The following is a 15,446-nucleotide window of genomic DNA, read 5'->3' as shown; positions in this document are numbered from 1 at the left end:
TTAGTACTACCTGCACTTCTTATCGACTATAAAGTGGTTTTCTTCGGTTTCAACTCGTTTGCAAATATCCATGCTGATGATTGTGGACTCGTTTGCAAGACAATGTCTCGTCGCTAGTAGTTATGTGTTGAATGAACGTGGGATCAGAATTTGAACGTTCAGGTATGTCTTCAGCCACTTGATTGCGATGAATTTTTTGAAGAAAATTGAGCTCTTTTGGCACTAGTCATGCTGCGGCTTTTCTCATGCTCAAAACATCAATCAAAATATGACAAAAGATCTCGTGAAAGATATTTGATTGATGGGCTAGCTCTGATGATGACGTTTTCCGAGTTGAAGAATTGGATGATCGTCCTTGACGTGGCCAATTGTTTATCTCTTCTTCATTCTACATTCAGGTACCCGCGTTTTCGACATATTTGGTTCGCTAAATGTATTCTGTAATATTTTCAACGTTTCGGCACAAGAAATTTTGTTAACAACACAACATTTCACACAACATCTTTGACCAATAGAATGATTCATATCAAAAATCGCCGAAAAAAAAATTGTTCTTAATGACGATGTAAACAAACTCAGTGACAGTGATCGTTCATAAAATTGACATTAAGACTACTGACAATAGTACTGATTCAAAAAAATAATTGAAAAGTGTTCAGCGGGAAAATTTAAAATTGCAAATTCCAGGTATATACACTCGACAAAAAAATTACAGGAACAGAACTGTAACTTCGTGAAAAATCAACGCATATCGATGGGATGCGTATCATTTTGAAGCTACTTTCAGGTATTAGAATATTTTACGTACATATTTTTATCTTGGTGTGTGTAGGTGTAGTGGGTTACAATATCAGGAAGAAATGAAAAATCGATTTTTCTTTGTTTTTTCAAGAATATTCTGGACGAGCAGAATTTTTTTGCTAACCAATTCAACAGCAAATCCAATTGACCTTATCAATCAGCTTTTATTTGGTTCCAAGAACGTTCCGGTTGGACCTTCCCAAACAGAGAAATTTCAGCTTAAATGAAAAATCACCTCTCGACTTTGATGATGAATAACTCCAGAAGAAACCATCGCACCGCAAATCGAAAGGCAGTTTTAAAAATTCCAATGAATTCTACACAAGGATAATTTGTTACTTTGTCAATGAATTTTTAAAACTAAATACAACTTGGTAAATCAAGTAGTCGTGTGGCCAGATCATAAAAGTGAAGTAAAAGTCATTTTGTAGAGAAAGATTCTTCGAATCGTGAAGTAACTTGGAAGCGAGGATATATTCGAAAGATGCTCGATTTTATCCCCATGCTTCTATTTTCGATTATTCAACAACTCATGAAGATGTTGAACAGCCGCAATTTAAGCCAGAAATGTAGCTTTCATTAGAACATTAACACTCTGCCCTACCGACACGAAACGATTATTAGCTGTTACGAGGGTCACTATTTATATTTCGGGAATAGGAACAAAAACAAATAGTTAAGCTGCGAACATATTTTTATTGTTTTTCAAAGTACTCGCCACGATGATCGATACACTTTTGCATGCGCTTAAACCAATTTTCAAAGCATTTATTCCAATCGATACGAGCCTTTTTTTTTGAGCGATTGTCAAATTATGTGGGATCCAACGTGAACATAATTTTCGCACAACTAAGTGTTCATGTAAAATCGCATATATGCTGGTGGAACTAATGCTTAGGGATGCCTCAATCTCACAATAGGTTACATGACGATCTTGCTTAATCATTTCGTGCACAGCATCGATGTTTTCTGGCACTACAGTCGATTTTGGACGACCTTCACGAAACTCGTCGGACAGCGAACTACGACCACGATTGAATTCACTATACCAGCGATACACAGTGGTTTTTGATGGAGCTTCATCGCCAAAAGTCAAATTATGTTGATTGACGCACTCTTGTTGTGATAATCCACGTCGAAAGCCGTGAAAAATCATCGCACGAAAATGTTCACGATTCAGTTCCATTTTTTTGCCGAGACCAAACTTTCAACTAAATATAAAATAAACAAATAGCGTCCGTATGACAAAATGTTCTGAGTACGTATATCGTCAAAAATGTCAAACTTCACGATGGAACCGTCAGATGGACTCACATGACATCAGTGTTGCCAATTCCCGAAATATAAATAGTGACCCTCGTATTAAACTAGTCAGTTGAGTAATGGTCGAACTTTAGTATTAAGTGTTTAATAAAACGATATGCTGAACTATACGTCACATAGAAGCTTAATTAGACCAAATTGAAGGTTTTGTTGAACATTGGCATTATATAGGGTTGGGGAAAAAGAAATGTCGTATTTCTGATCGAAATTTGACGCTTTATTTAACATACTTAAATTAAATTTATCCAATTTAAGTCAAATATGTGCCGTTTTGTTCGCAAACTTGTTGCCATTTAGAAGGCAACTTCATTATACACCCCCCCCCCCTTTTAAAACCCCACCCTTCTTATTTGCAAAAAACTCGGACAGCCAGTTTTCGCAAGCCTCTTTGAGGCCAACTTAGTATCACCAAGAGCGTTTTGCATGGACCGGAAGAGATGGTAATCACTTGGAGCCAGGTCCGGACTATACGGTGGGTGCAATAGGACATTCTATCCGAGCTCCCGTAGCATCAGGCGGGTCATCAAAGATGTGTGAGGCCGAGCGTTGTCCTGGTGGAAAACAACACCATTCCTATTGATCCTTTCTGGCCGCTTCTGGTCAATTGCCTGCTTCAAACGGTCAAGCTGTTCACAGTAAAGAACCGAGTTGAGGGTCTGGCCATAGTTGAGCAGCTCATAGTGGATGATTCCCTTCCAATCCCACCAAACACACAGCAAAACCTTCCTGGCCGTCAATCCGGGCTTGGCGATGGTTTGGGCCGGCTCACCGCGCTTCGACCATGACTTTTTTCGCTTTAGGTTGTCGCACGTGATCCACTTTTCATCGCCAGTCACCATCTTCTTCAAAAATGGGTCGAGTTCGTTCCGTTTCAGCAGTGCATCGCGTTGATTCGGTCTAAAAGATTATTTTTGCGTCAACTCGTGTGGCACCCATACATCTAGCTTTTTTTGGGATCCAATCTTCTGCGAATGGATCCAAGCGGTTTCATGGTCTAAGCCCAGTTCCTGGCCAATCCAGCGAGTGCTCATATGCCGGTCTACTTGGATGATTTCAACGATTTTATCGGTTTCCACGACGATTGGCCTACCAGTACGGGGTGTATCTTCGACAGCAACTACACCAGAACGAAATCGATCAAACCATCGCTGTGCTGTGCGAATCGTTACAGTATCGGGTCCATAAACTACACGAATTTTTTCGGCCGCCTTCGTTGCAGTTTTACCTCGCAGGTAGTAAAAACGTAAAATATGGCGAATTTCTTGCTTGGTGGACTCCATCTTTGACGCACTATAACTTGAGACTGAAAAGAACAATCACAACACTGTCCAAAATGACACTTGTAGCACAGATTGTCGTTTTTAAATAGCCGTATAGTATGACCCGATGCGATAAGTACAACACAAGATATGTTTAAGTGTTGCCATATATTGACAATATACGACATTTCTTTTTCCCCAACCCAATATTTTAAGCGGTTTAACGTAGCGAATGGTTCGATGAAGGATTATCGATGCAAGCCATTGGAAGTTACAAGCTTCCTCTTGTACTCACAATTATTGTTCAGTCATTTCCTGATGGATTTACCACGATTAACCATCACGATACGTATTCTGTGCAGTGCGCATTGACAAAAACGAAAAAAAATGTATATGACCAGTTTGTTTATTGTTCTTGCAAGGAACTTTAGCTGTTACTACCAAACCACGCAAATCATTAGCCCTTGCAGGGCCATCAAAACTTTGCACTTAAAAGTTGGTTCTTAAATTTCGAAGTACACCCAGGTTTTTTTACGTGTTTTTTTGCGCGGTTTTTTTTACGAGGTTATTTTTACGTGGATTTTCCAATTAACGCTGTTTTTTATTACGCGGATTTTTCAATTAACGCGGTTTTTTACCCGGTACCAGTGCAATATCAAATCTCTCCCTCAGCTCACATTTCTCTCTTATACTCCCTCAGAGCATATTACAGTAATTAATGCTTGTTGATGCTTATGAGGGAAATTAGTGCCGCACCTTACGTGGATTTCAGGCGTTGAGTAATGGGGATCTCACCGGGTGGTACAACGGGACGGGGTTTTTTCGAGCAGCGATTCGTGAACGTATTTCCCTGTCTACTTGGCTCTGGACGGTCCAGCAGTGGTACTACATGTGCGCCGGCAATAGAGTGTACAAATCACGAGGGAATCTTCTTTTACTTCCGTTTTACGTGAGGAGTGTCCCATTTGAAATCTATCATTAGGTGACATGTTTTTTTACGCGGATTTTCCAATTAACCCGGTTTTTTTCACGCGGATTTTCCAATTAACGCGGTTTTTTTTTACGAACTACGTATCCCCCGCGTAAAAAAAAACTGGGTGTAGTCTAAAATAGTATTAGTAGCGATGAACGAGCAAATTGAGTCAAACGATTCCTTAGTACACGTCAACAATGCGACGTATTTTGGCTCCCTCTCCCCCTATTAATTTTCCGAGGCACTCTGACGATCGAATGAGGTATAGAGATATTAGGCCATATTCAGTCTTTAGAAAACAAACGCAGCGCTGCGCTTGAGTTGAGTTTTCATCAGCACGCGCTCAAAGAACACTCGTATTCTCTCTTGATGCGAAGCGCACAAAATTCATAAGCACGACAGCGCAAAATGTATTCGGCGCAGAACTCAGATACTAAACATTTCTTCTCACTTGTGTGATGCGCGTCTCATTCTATTTACACACACACACATACACATCAACTTCTAGCGCCCGCTTTGTCTTCGTTCGTTCTAAGCAAAGCATAAAAACAACAGCGCGCCCCCATTTGAACCGTATACGCTTGTGTGAAGAAAAAAAAAATTAGTGGGTTATATCTATGATATAACCGCAAGGTTCACGTGGAACTACCTTAGCTGAGCAATCATTCGTTTGTATTGATTAAATTCTTGATTGAATGAAACAGTTTCCAAATTCAATTGAGTTCAATATATTTGCTCTGCGAGTGAAAAAAATGAACAAATGCCGTGTAAAGTCAATTCATTTATTGTGATTGATTGTTCTTCGTTACAAGTAAATTTAATGACGGACCTTTTACGTTTGGTATGATGACTAGAACAAAATATATGTACGGAAGAATTATCAAACGTTTGATGAACCAGCCTAAGGCTGAAAATCTTTCCAATAAAGACAAAAAAAAATATTATCAAACGATTATTTTATTTTACATTTCCCTCTGAAGTTTACATCCCAAAAGTGTACATACTTCTCGAATCTCGAATTTGCTTGAAACTGGGAAGTTCATTCGCTTCTAGTGGCTGCACGATTTTCCCAGGTTCCTAAGTTTAGAAGATCATGTTAGGACAGACATATTCCACTCTGCACAAAGGCAAGCGAGGACAAAAGTACTAGCAGTTTGCATTTATTTGCAGAGCCGATTTCCCCAGAAACCACGGTTTTGAAGTCTGTGTTAGGGAAACACATTTCAATCGGAACAAAAATACCCCCGATTTGTATGAATTCGCAATGCCGATTTCCACACGCTTCATGGATTTGAAGTCTGTGTTAGGGAAACACATTCCAGTCGGAACAAAAATACCCCCGACTTGCATGAATTTGAAATACCGATTTCTCCAGGCACCTTGGTTTAGAAATCTCTATTAGGGAACACATTTCAGTGGGAACAAAAGCTCCCCCTACTTTCGTGTGTTCTTTTTCTTCTTTTTGGCTTTAAGAGGGTTTAAACTTTTCAGTTCACTCGGCTCTAGGCTCATTCGTGTGCTTGCAATGCCGATTTCGCTGCTTGGTTTTAAAGTCTGTGTTAGGGAACATTTTTCGATGAGAACAAAAGTCCCCCTACTTTCATGTATTTGCAATGCCGATTTCCCCAAGGCTGCTTGGTTTTGATGGCTGTGTTATGGAAACCGTAAATCGGGCCAATCAAAACGATGCAGTTAGGGCGTTTAGATAACGCCTAATATTTTACAGTTATTCAATTGTTTATCTAATGAAAAACAACATTTTGTTAGTTGCGATAGATGCGTAGAAATATTCCCTATCAAGTGATGCAAACATCTCTCCTATCCAGTACGAAATGTTCGAGCTATAAGCATTCGAAATCTTTCATTTTTTCCTGCATGTTCTGGGTTTAGGTTTTCATTTTCCCCTCCATATATTCCGGTTAGACGTAGTCCCACGTCAAAATATCTCAACAGAGCAATCCAGATTCAAGCGCGCAACACGGCGCGAATTTCAGCGTAAATTTCAGCGTAAAACTCAGCTTAAAACTGGCCTTGCGACCACGGCGCACAGTGCGTTGAATATATGAGGATGCGGGACAGAAATCAAAACAACCCTTATAGTCATTTTTTCGGATAGGTATTATGGAAAAAATGTTAGTTATGATGAAATCTACTATATGCATTAAAAATTTATGTATTATACGTAATCGAAAAAGTGTCTTAAGCACCAAATTAATATTGTATAGTATATTAATAGTGACATAACATTAAATTGTTCTCTGGAATGCTTCTCCTGTTTAGATAAAAGGCTAATAACACACAATCTTTTATATCTCATCCGACGACACAGTGACCTAAACGCCACCGTGGTGATTTTTTATTTTTTTTATGCATTTTTTCGTCTAAGTTGCTAATGCTTCATTTTTAACAATTAAATACATTTTACTCTAGGGAAATGTTTGATTTATATATTCTTACTCTTTGCATAAAAGATTAATGCTTTTTTTACGATTTTGTTTGCATAAAAGACTAACGTTTTGTACATAATCGCAAAAGTATCTTAAACGCCAAATTAATAATGTTATGAAGAAATAAAATGCTTTCCGGAATATTTCTCCTGTTTGGATAATACACAAATAATATAATCTTTTATTTTTCATCCGATGGCAAACTTACGCAAACGCCACTCTGGTGATTTTTCAATTTTTAAATGTTTTCTATTCTAGGGTCACATTTAATTTTAACATTCCATACATGTATTATATAGCAGGAGAAACTGTACACTATTTATTATTTATTTATTATCTTGGAATTTCCCTTAAAGGTAAATTTTTATTCTCTATTTTGTAATATTTGTTAGTTTATGAATAAGTACACCTCTTCTAAATAATGTGATGAGAAAGCTTATGTCTTATTTCTTTTCTTACATATTTCGATTATTTCGTAAATTCAAAAAAAAATTCAGTTTCATTAAAAAGACAAATAGAATCAAATTCAACTGTATCAGCAAAAAAAAAAAAAAGAAATATCATTGACATCCGTGTGATGACTATTCGCTATAATTTTTCTCTTCCCTGCTATGGAAGGGTCAGAAGAAAGCAGCATATAGTTCATCAAGTCCTTTTTACTCTCAATTCTTGATGCTTTCCTTTTATGCTTCAACCTGTTCTCCCCGATCAGCCTGTGTGTAGCTTCTAAAGCCTCTTCCGATAACTGGCCAATAGGCAGATCAAATACTTCCATAATATCTGAACTGTGTACCAATAACTTATGCACAGTTACAGGCATAAAATACCATCCGTACAGGCTTATGTAGATATCTCTTGTATCCGACAATAGTTTCTGGTATTTGGACATTTCAATTTTTCGCCCCGACGATATTATACGTAGAATTGTAGCGAAATTCGTTCCACACTTACCCCTGTTATTTCCGAGCTGGTTTGTGGATCCGAGAAAAAATTCCGTGCAGTGTTGCCGTCATTGCTTGAACAATACCCCCGGTTTCGGCTTGTCGACAACTAGACCCATTCTTGACTTGAACGCCTATTGAATTTCTCGCTTCCTGCTTTCATACTCTTGCTTATGTTCAGCAGTTTTCACTTGCCAGGTTTTGAATGGCAATCTGTTAAAATGAATGATAGTTATTATTTATACACTATTAAACATTCTATACCTAACCTGTGACCGATGTGAATTACGCATTCAAAACATTTTATCTTGCAATGCAGTGGTGACAGGCCTAGCTTGTAAGTTTCGGTATTTGGTACTGTCTCAACAGCCTTCGATGTATTAATCACTTTCGGAAAAGATCCACAAATTAAGCATTTTGCAGAAGCTTTATTTCCGGAAAGCACATTTGCCACCTTTCCATCTATCATAGTAACATGGAATTCAAAACTTACAACGAACTGAGCGCTATTGTTGTTGATGATGAAAATCTGTAACGCTTCAATTTTCTTCTCCATTTCTGACTGAATGCCAAGAATAGCTTGTGGGTCGTGAACACAAATTTAAGCGGTCTACAGTACGATGTTGAACTTGGCCGAGGATTCATCCAGATAATAGCGTTTTTTGGATTCATCCAGTCAACTGGGAGCCATTGTTCGAAAATTTGCTTATTCTTTATTGTAGAAATATCAGAAAAAGCAAACTTGAGCAACAAGAATCACTTGCAGAATATCAAGGGTATAATGACTGAAAAGTTGAGGGGTGTTTTGGAGCGGAACTCCACGGAACTTTTTTCGCCGAAGGATTTGAAATTTTAGTATCTTTTTTTCTTAAGGAACAAAACTACCTTAACAAAGAAGCGTTTATTTTCACAGTGATTGCGACATGTCCCAATAATAGTTAAGGAAACGGATTATACTTACGTGTTGCTACCGTCGCCATTTGGGGTTTCACTTTAAAATATATCGAACGTAAACGAAAACTCAATGTAAAACAGTGATGAATCACTGAAAATTATTTTGCCACGTGCTTAGATGAAACTTCTTGACTGCACATGCTTGTTCTGACAAATTGGGTGGGCTAACATAGCTACTGAGATCGTTTCAGCATGCCTGAAACATGTATGGAACACACCGCCTACTTAGTTTGGGTGAATATAAAAGTGAATTTTTTGACTTTTGTCTATGGGACGCCGCACTGACAACCAAACATTTCATCTGTGTTTCGGAGCGTGCTCATTTGCCAGAGCGCGTGTGTGCACAAGGAGTGAGAGCTCAACTGGGTACAAAAATCTTGTTGCACATCAGCACCGAGTTGCACTCTGAAGATTGGCCATATGAATAAAAAAAAGTATTTACTTATTCTGCTAGTTTACAGGTAATGCAAACTTTGCTAGTATTTACATGAATAACAGTTTACTTTGCTAATTTCGTTTTCGGAATTCGAACATAGCTTTTACTTTGTCAAATATATGTCAGCAGATTGTTTTGGCTGGTGATCCGCTAAGCAAGTATACTATCAGGTATATTATCTCTCGATTTGTCTATGTAGTGGTAAGCCAAAAAAAGTAAAAAGCAGTTTTAAGACCAACGATTGAATGTATCTCAAAGACTTATTTATTGGAAAACGATAAAAAGATATTTTGTTTCTTTCGGCACCTTCAGTTCTGTTAATGTTTCAGCTTCGATAGGGGAAAAAAAGGGATCATAATAATATGAAAGAAACATAGAAACTAGTTTTACAACGCTCCACTCTGGTTGCCCATAGTTGGATAGAAAGGTTCTTGTTAAAAAATTACGTTTTCGTGACTAAACCTATACAACCACTTTAAATTGTCGTCATCTCCCTCTCTGCGTAATTTGTAAGTTTTCATAATTTGATTTTTCGCAAATTCAGGGCCGATGCCACAAACGAGGGGAAACGGAATGTTTGACGCGTCATAATACATGTTAATTTGTTTAACTATGAGCGCAAGATGGCAGCATTGTACATAAACCGGATATGATATCAAAACGAATAAAAGTGTTTCAGACGCAAAGTATGCTTATGAGCACACTTGATAATTGCGAAGTAAATACTTGATAAATGCTGTTTTATTCATACGAAATCAAGTAAACTTCCATTTTCGAAAAGTAAATACTTAGTTGTCACTTTTATTCATACCACACGTAGTAAAAACTCAATCTCACTGCTCGAGTGCTCGATTCAAGTAAAGTAAAGCTGAATTTTGTTTTTATTCATATGGCCTATTGTCCGGAAATTTGTTTGAAAATGACCTTGATTGAGTGATTTTGACGTAGAACTACGTCTTTCAGGAAGGGTGCCAAATCTGAAAACAGGTCACGTTTTTATGAAATAAAGTTAAGGTTAATAACTATTTTTACTGTGAACGGATTCTCATGACTTGCATACCAATCGAATCGGAAATTCTCTAAGATTTGTTTGATATGTTATACATTACAATTCGCTAATCTCTAAACGGTTTAAATTCATGAAAACTGGAAGAACTTCGTTTTTTCTCATACATTTGTTCTGCCGATTTGTGTGCTAACCACACCCGTATTTCGAATGCTTACAACTCGAACATTTTTTATGAGATCGGAAAGATGTTTGCATTAATTGATAGGAAATATTCCTACGCATCAATCACACTTAATACCATGTTGTTTTTCATGAGACGAACAATGAATAACTGTAAAATGTCAAGCATTATCTAAACGCCCTAACTGCCATGTTTTGATTAGCCCGATTTACAGTTTCCCCAACACAGACTTCTAAACCGATGTACCTGTGGAAATCCGCTTTGCAAATATACATGCAAGTTGGGGGTACTTTTGTTCCCACTGAGCTGTGTTTCCCTAACACGGACTTCTAAATTAATGTGTCTGGGGGAATCCGCTTTGCAAATACATGCAAGTCGGGGGTATTTTTTGGCGTTGAGTACTTTTGTACTCGCACGTGGTCGTGCAGACCGGAATGTTTTCCTTAAAACGTACTTTTAAACTGAGAAGCCTGGGGAAATCGTCATTCCAGATACTGGAGGTGAAAGAACTTTCGCGGTTCGAGAACTACGTTAACATGAAATGTGCAATAATTCAGAGGGAAATGTAAAATACAATGATCGTTTGACAATCCTTCCGTTCACATATTTTGGTAGTCATAGGCATCAAACGTAAAAGAACGTTCATCATATTTATTTGTAACGAAGAACATAATCTGTTACAAAAATTTCAATGTATTCTAAAATAATATTCGAAGTAGTAAACAAGTGGATTGCAAGTGGATAATTGGGTAGTTCTACGTCGAAAATAAGCGGTCGTGTCCTAGATACAACCCCTTACATTTTTTTTTTATCACAGATTTCTATTCGCTATGATATGAGTGTTTTATACACAAACTTTAGTTCGAAGACTCTTCATATAAAGAAGAGATGAACATTTTAGACGTTTTAAGTTCCTGGTCGTTCTTCTGTGTGGGCTTGTAGCACTATTCTATCTTGACTATTAGCAGTATCCTTTCCAACCGGTACATGCTTATCATTATTCGAGTGGTTATTTTCATTCGTCGGTGCTTAGCTGTTTCAGTTCTTCTCATGGTGTATCCTGTCGTGTAGGATTCGTAGGAGGAAAGCTTAAATGTCTCCCTTTTGTGATATTGATTCACCAATGACAGGATTCTCGATGGGACAGGTAAATGGAAGTGAGTGGGTGGACGAAGAGTGACATAAAATCAAAGCTCTCTTATCGGACACTTTTCTATGGCGTCATCAAATGTTTTATGCAACGAGTGCTCGAGAACCTGGCGACGGAGTAGCTGTGAAGGGTTTCCTCGTATGCAGGTGGTGTTTATTGTTCCTGCTTACCGTCGGTGATTTGTACTTGATTCCTTCCCGAAGTCAAATATACTGGGTTTTTCGAGCGAAAGAATGCTTACAGAGTTTACGAGAGAATTTATTTGCAGGTTTCCGGCACGTGATCATAAAACTTTGCGAGATGCTTACGTTTATTTCGTCTGTTGGTGCGAAGGAAAGGGTGTATGAGAGATAGTTGTCAAATTAGCTGCTGCGAAATTAGGTTTCCCTCGAGGGATTTTGACACGCCGTTTTACTACGGCAACGTTGGGCGTGAGTGTCTCGTTGAGTTAATATCTATACGACCGATGCTGCTGACTCCACCGCTCTAAGTAGCGGATGTAGGAAGACGTATGTAGTTGCTTACTCATCTATCCGATGGGGTGAACATTAATTAAGACATTCAATAGGACTAAAAGCATTTTCAAGTAATATCACTTTCGTTGACAGTTTACGCAACGCATCTCGTCAAAGGTTGTTATATTGTCTTGGCGATTGTGGTTAGATAACGTGATTATATGTACACTCGAGTGAACGTAATCAAACTCGAATGTATAGAGACTACATATAGGTTTCATCAATTTAGTTGCCATCTATAGCCAACTTTAAACACGACCATGGCGAATAGCGTATTTAAAGACGTCTGTTGAAAATATGTGCCGATGCCTTTTACAGCAAAAATCTTGTTCTGCTGCCTTCCTTGAATTCAAGCCCTATTTCGTGAGTTTTCCTGTCGATATTTTTATCACATCGACAGATCTTGGTCAATTTCGGTATGCAAATACCCGCCATTATACGTTCTCGTATTCGTTATTGGCTGTCAGCATGAACGTATCAAATCCTTATCACAGGGCAATATTTCACACATGTGTGCGACACAAACCATGCTCCGGGAAAATCGTGCGCACTCTGATCTATGGCGGTGGGACCGTCCCGTTGACCTCGTGCGGCATATATTTGGCGTCCCGAGGGGACATCACACTCCACGCTTGTTGAACATCTAAATTGTGTCTTATCAATTTAGAAGAATCTCTCCCTTTTTCCATGTGTCACGTTGATCGCTCGTCTAAATCATACCGTTTGGAATGGAATGGCATGGATTCTGAATTTCGCTTCACCCTCCTCCTTGTCCTTCTCCTCCTGCCACGAATATGACGCAATGCTTGTTGGCCATATTAATATTTATAGGACTTTTGTTGTTTTGGGGGTTCTGTCAGCGATGTGTGTAGAGAAGCGTCTTGGTTCGGTTGGTTGGTTGGAAATCACCATAACACTTGCCGCGATGGCGATTCGTGTTTTGAGGACTCCGATTCCTTTGTCTCCCCTAAATGGCAACGGCATTTACAATTGTGACTAATGTCTATTTTCACAGATCATTGATCAAGCAGGAAGAACCATTCTTGATCAAGCAGGAAGAACCATTTTCTGAAAAAAATCGACCGTAACCCTGGAAGTGAGGTTTTAATAATTTTTGCCTTTGCCGTTTGAATTATCAGCAATATGCGAGAACTTTCATCTGGTGTTATTTGGCGAATCGGTTCAGAGTTGAACGCTCATTACCATTATCACAATATCCACAAAACTGGTTTTAATTTCATCAATTCGTGGCAAGAAAACAACGCTTTCAGATAACCTGCAGCTATCGGAATTGCGCAAGCCCTCCCTCAGGAGCGCTCCATTTTATTATGATTGATTCGTTGTGTTTCGTTCTTTGATTTATGCTTTACCCCAAAAAGGGGGGCGAGCATGTGGGTGCGTACGGAGGGAAGGTAATGATGTTTCTTTTATGTGTCCTCGCTAGGTTTCGTACACGCGCTGTTGATCTGAGAGGAAAGGCGCGAAGTCTATGAATATTATAGTATCAATAAATTTGCGTTACACAACAGCAATCAGCTTTTTATTTACACTCCACTCCATCCAGATTGAGGATCTCTGTGGAGATGGGGAAATATGTGAGGAGAAAACTCAACTTTATTTCGTTATTAAACCTTTAATTCAGACTTTTCCTTTTTGTGGCGAAAATGAGAAACGATTTTCTCATATTGTGAAAATATTATATTATTGAATTGTATTATCTCCCATATGGTATTAGGGTAGAAGTACCTATCATCGCAATAGTACCTATTATGGTAATACGAGTGAGTTTTTTATTAGTTTAGAAAACATATCTTATTTTTAAAGGCTCTCATATGATTTATAAACATCAGACATCTCTTCTTTGTCGATTTTGGTACTTTATTCCACGCGAAACATTGTTCTTTTGTTGAAAAATTTAGTTTGAAAATAGTGTGTCCCATCGATGCTTGCTTCTTAGCATTTTGCTAAGAAATATGCGATCAAAATAATGAGATAGTCGATACAAACACAGTGTTGACGCATACATTAAAACCTTCTTGATGTTGTGATTCGACCAATTTATACGAATTTATCGAAATAAACATGTATTTTTGTATTACCATAATTGGTTCAATTTTACATCTACTTGCCAATTATCGCAATACCGAAAGCTGCCTAGGGGGAAGCTTAGGGGAAGTGGGGGCATAGTGGTCACCCTAAGGAATATGCCCACATACCGATTAACTTCCCGTTTTTCAAAGAATATTATAGTTCAACTCATTGTTCTTTAAGATAGCAAACGACTTTTACTGTAAAAATTTAAAATAGTACACTTTTCATCATTAAAAAAAAGGTGTAAAACAAAACTTTTTTTTTCCTTGAAGGCAAAGTGGTCGCCTAGTGGGGGCAAAGTGGTCACCTAGAGTTCCAATTTAAATTTTCTCTTGCATACAAAAACGTAGTAAGAAACACATAGGGCCTGATTCTCGAATACACTACGAATACACTTCACGGTGGAAACGGAATGAAACGTATTCGCGATGACAACGGTACGGTGTCGACATCTGGATACGAGACTAGTTTCCCACTAAATTTATCATTATAACATCAAATTATCTTCAGATGAAATTTTTGTATGAGATTATTATATCACATGAAGAAAACAAAGTTTTCCACTCACATTGAATACCAGTTTGATACGAAGAAGTTAATTTTCATTTATGATTTTTTATTTGAAAAGTGCTCATTTTGCCTGAAAATTCATCATTATCTTCGACACTTCACTAACCCGTAAAACGTAGTTCAATGGCGTGCCGTTTATTTCGTTTCCACCGTGAAGTGTATTCGAGAATCAGGCCCAGAACGTTCCGCATAATGAGGCTTGGTTTAGTTGGAGTGGCATATTTATCCAGGGTCAAAGCCACAAAAGGATATTCTTCAAGAGCAGTATGTGATGCGATATATTAGCTTTAGTGAACAAAACGTTCAAAACGTTCCCAAACATCAAAGTAATTTCTATGCTAATTAATCGCTGGGATTAAACAAAATATCTGTTCACCTCTCCTAGAATATCTCAACAGTCGTCCAAACTGATGATTTGTCCAACATATCAGATTGAATCTATAAATATATATATATATATATATATATATATATATATATATATATATATATATATATATATATATATATATATATATATATATATATATATAAATGGATTTCTGTCAGTCTGTCTGTCTTTCTGATTCTTATGGATACGAAAACTACTGAACCGATCGACATGAAAATTGGTATGTAGGGGTTTTTGGGGCCGGGGAAGGTTTTCGTGATAGTTTGAGACCGCTCCCCCCTCTCTGAGGGGGGCTGCCATACAAATGAAACTCATATTTCTGCATTGCTCGAGAATTAATCAAGCAAATGAAACCTAATTATATGCATATGGAGGTTTTGGGGTGCAATAAGGAATTGTCCGATT

Source organism: Toxorhynchites rutilus, chromosome 2, assembly GCF_029784135.1.
Source record: "Toxorhynchites rutilus septentrionalis strain SRP chromosome 2, ASM2978413v1, whole genome shotgun sequence".
NCBI lineage: Eukaryota > Metazoa > Arthropoda > Insecta > Diptera > Culicidae > Toxorhynchites > Toxorhynchites rutilus.
This window is presented reverse-complemented; position numbering follows the sequence as displayed.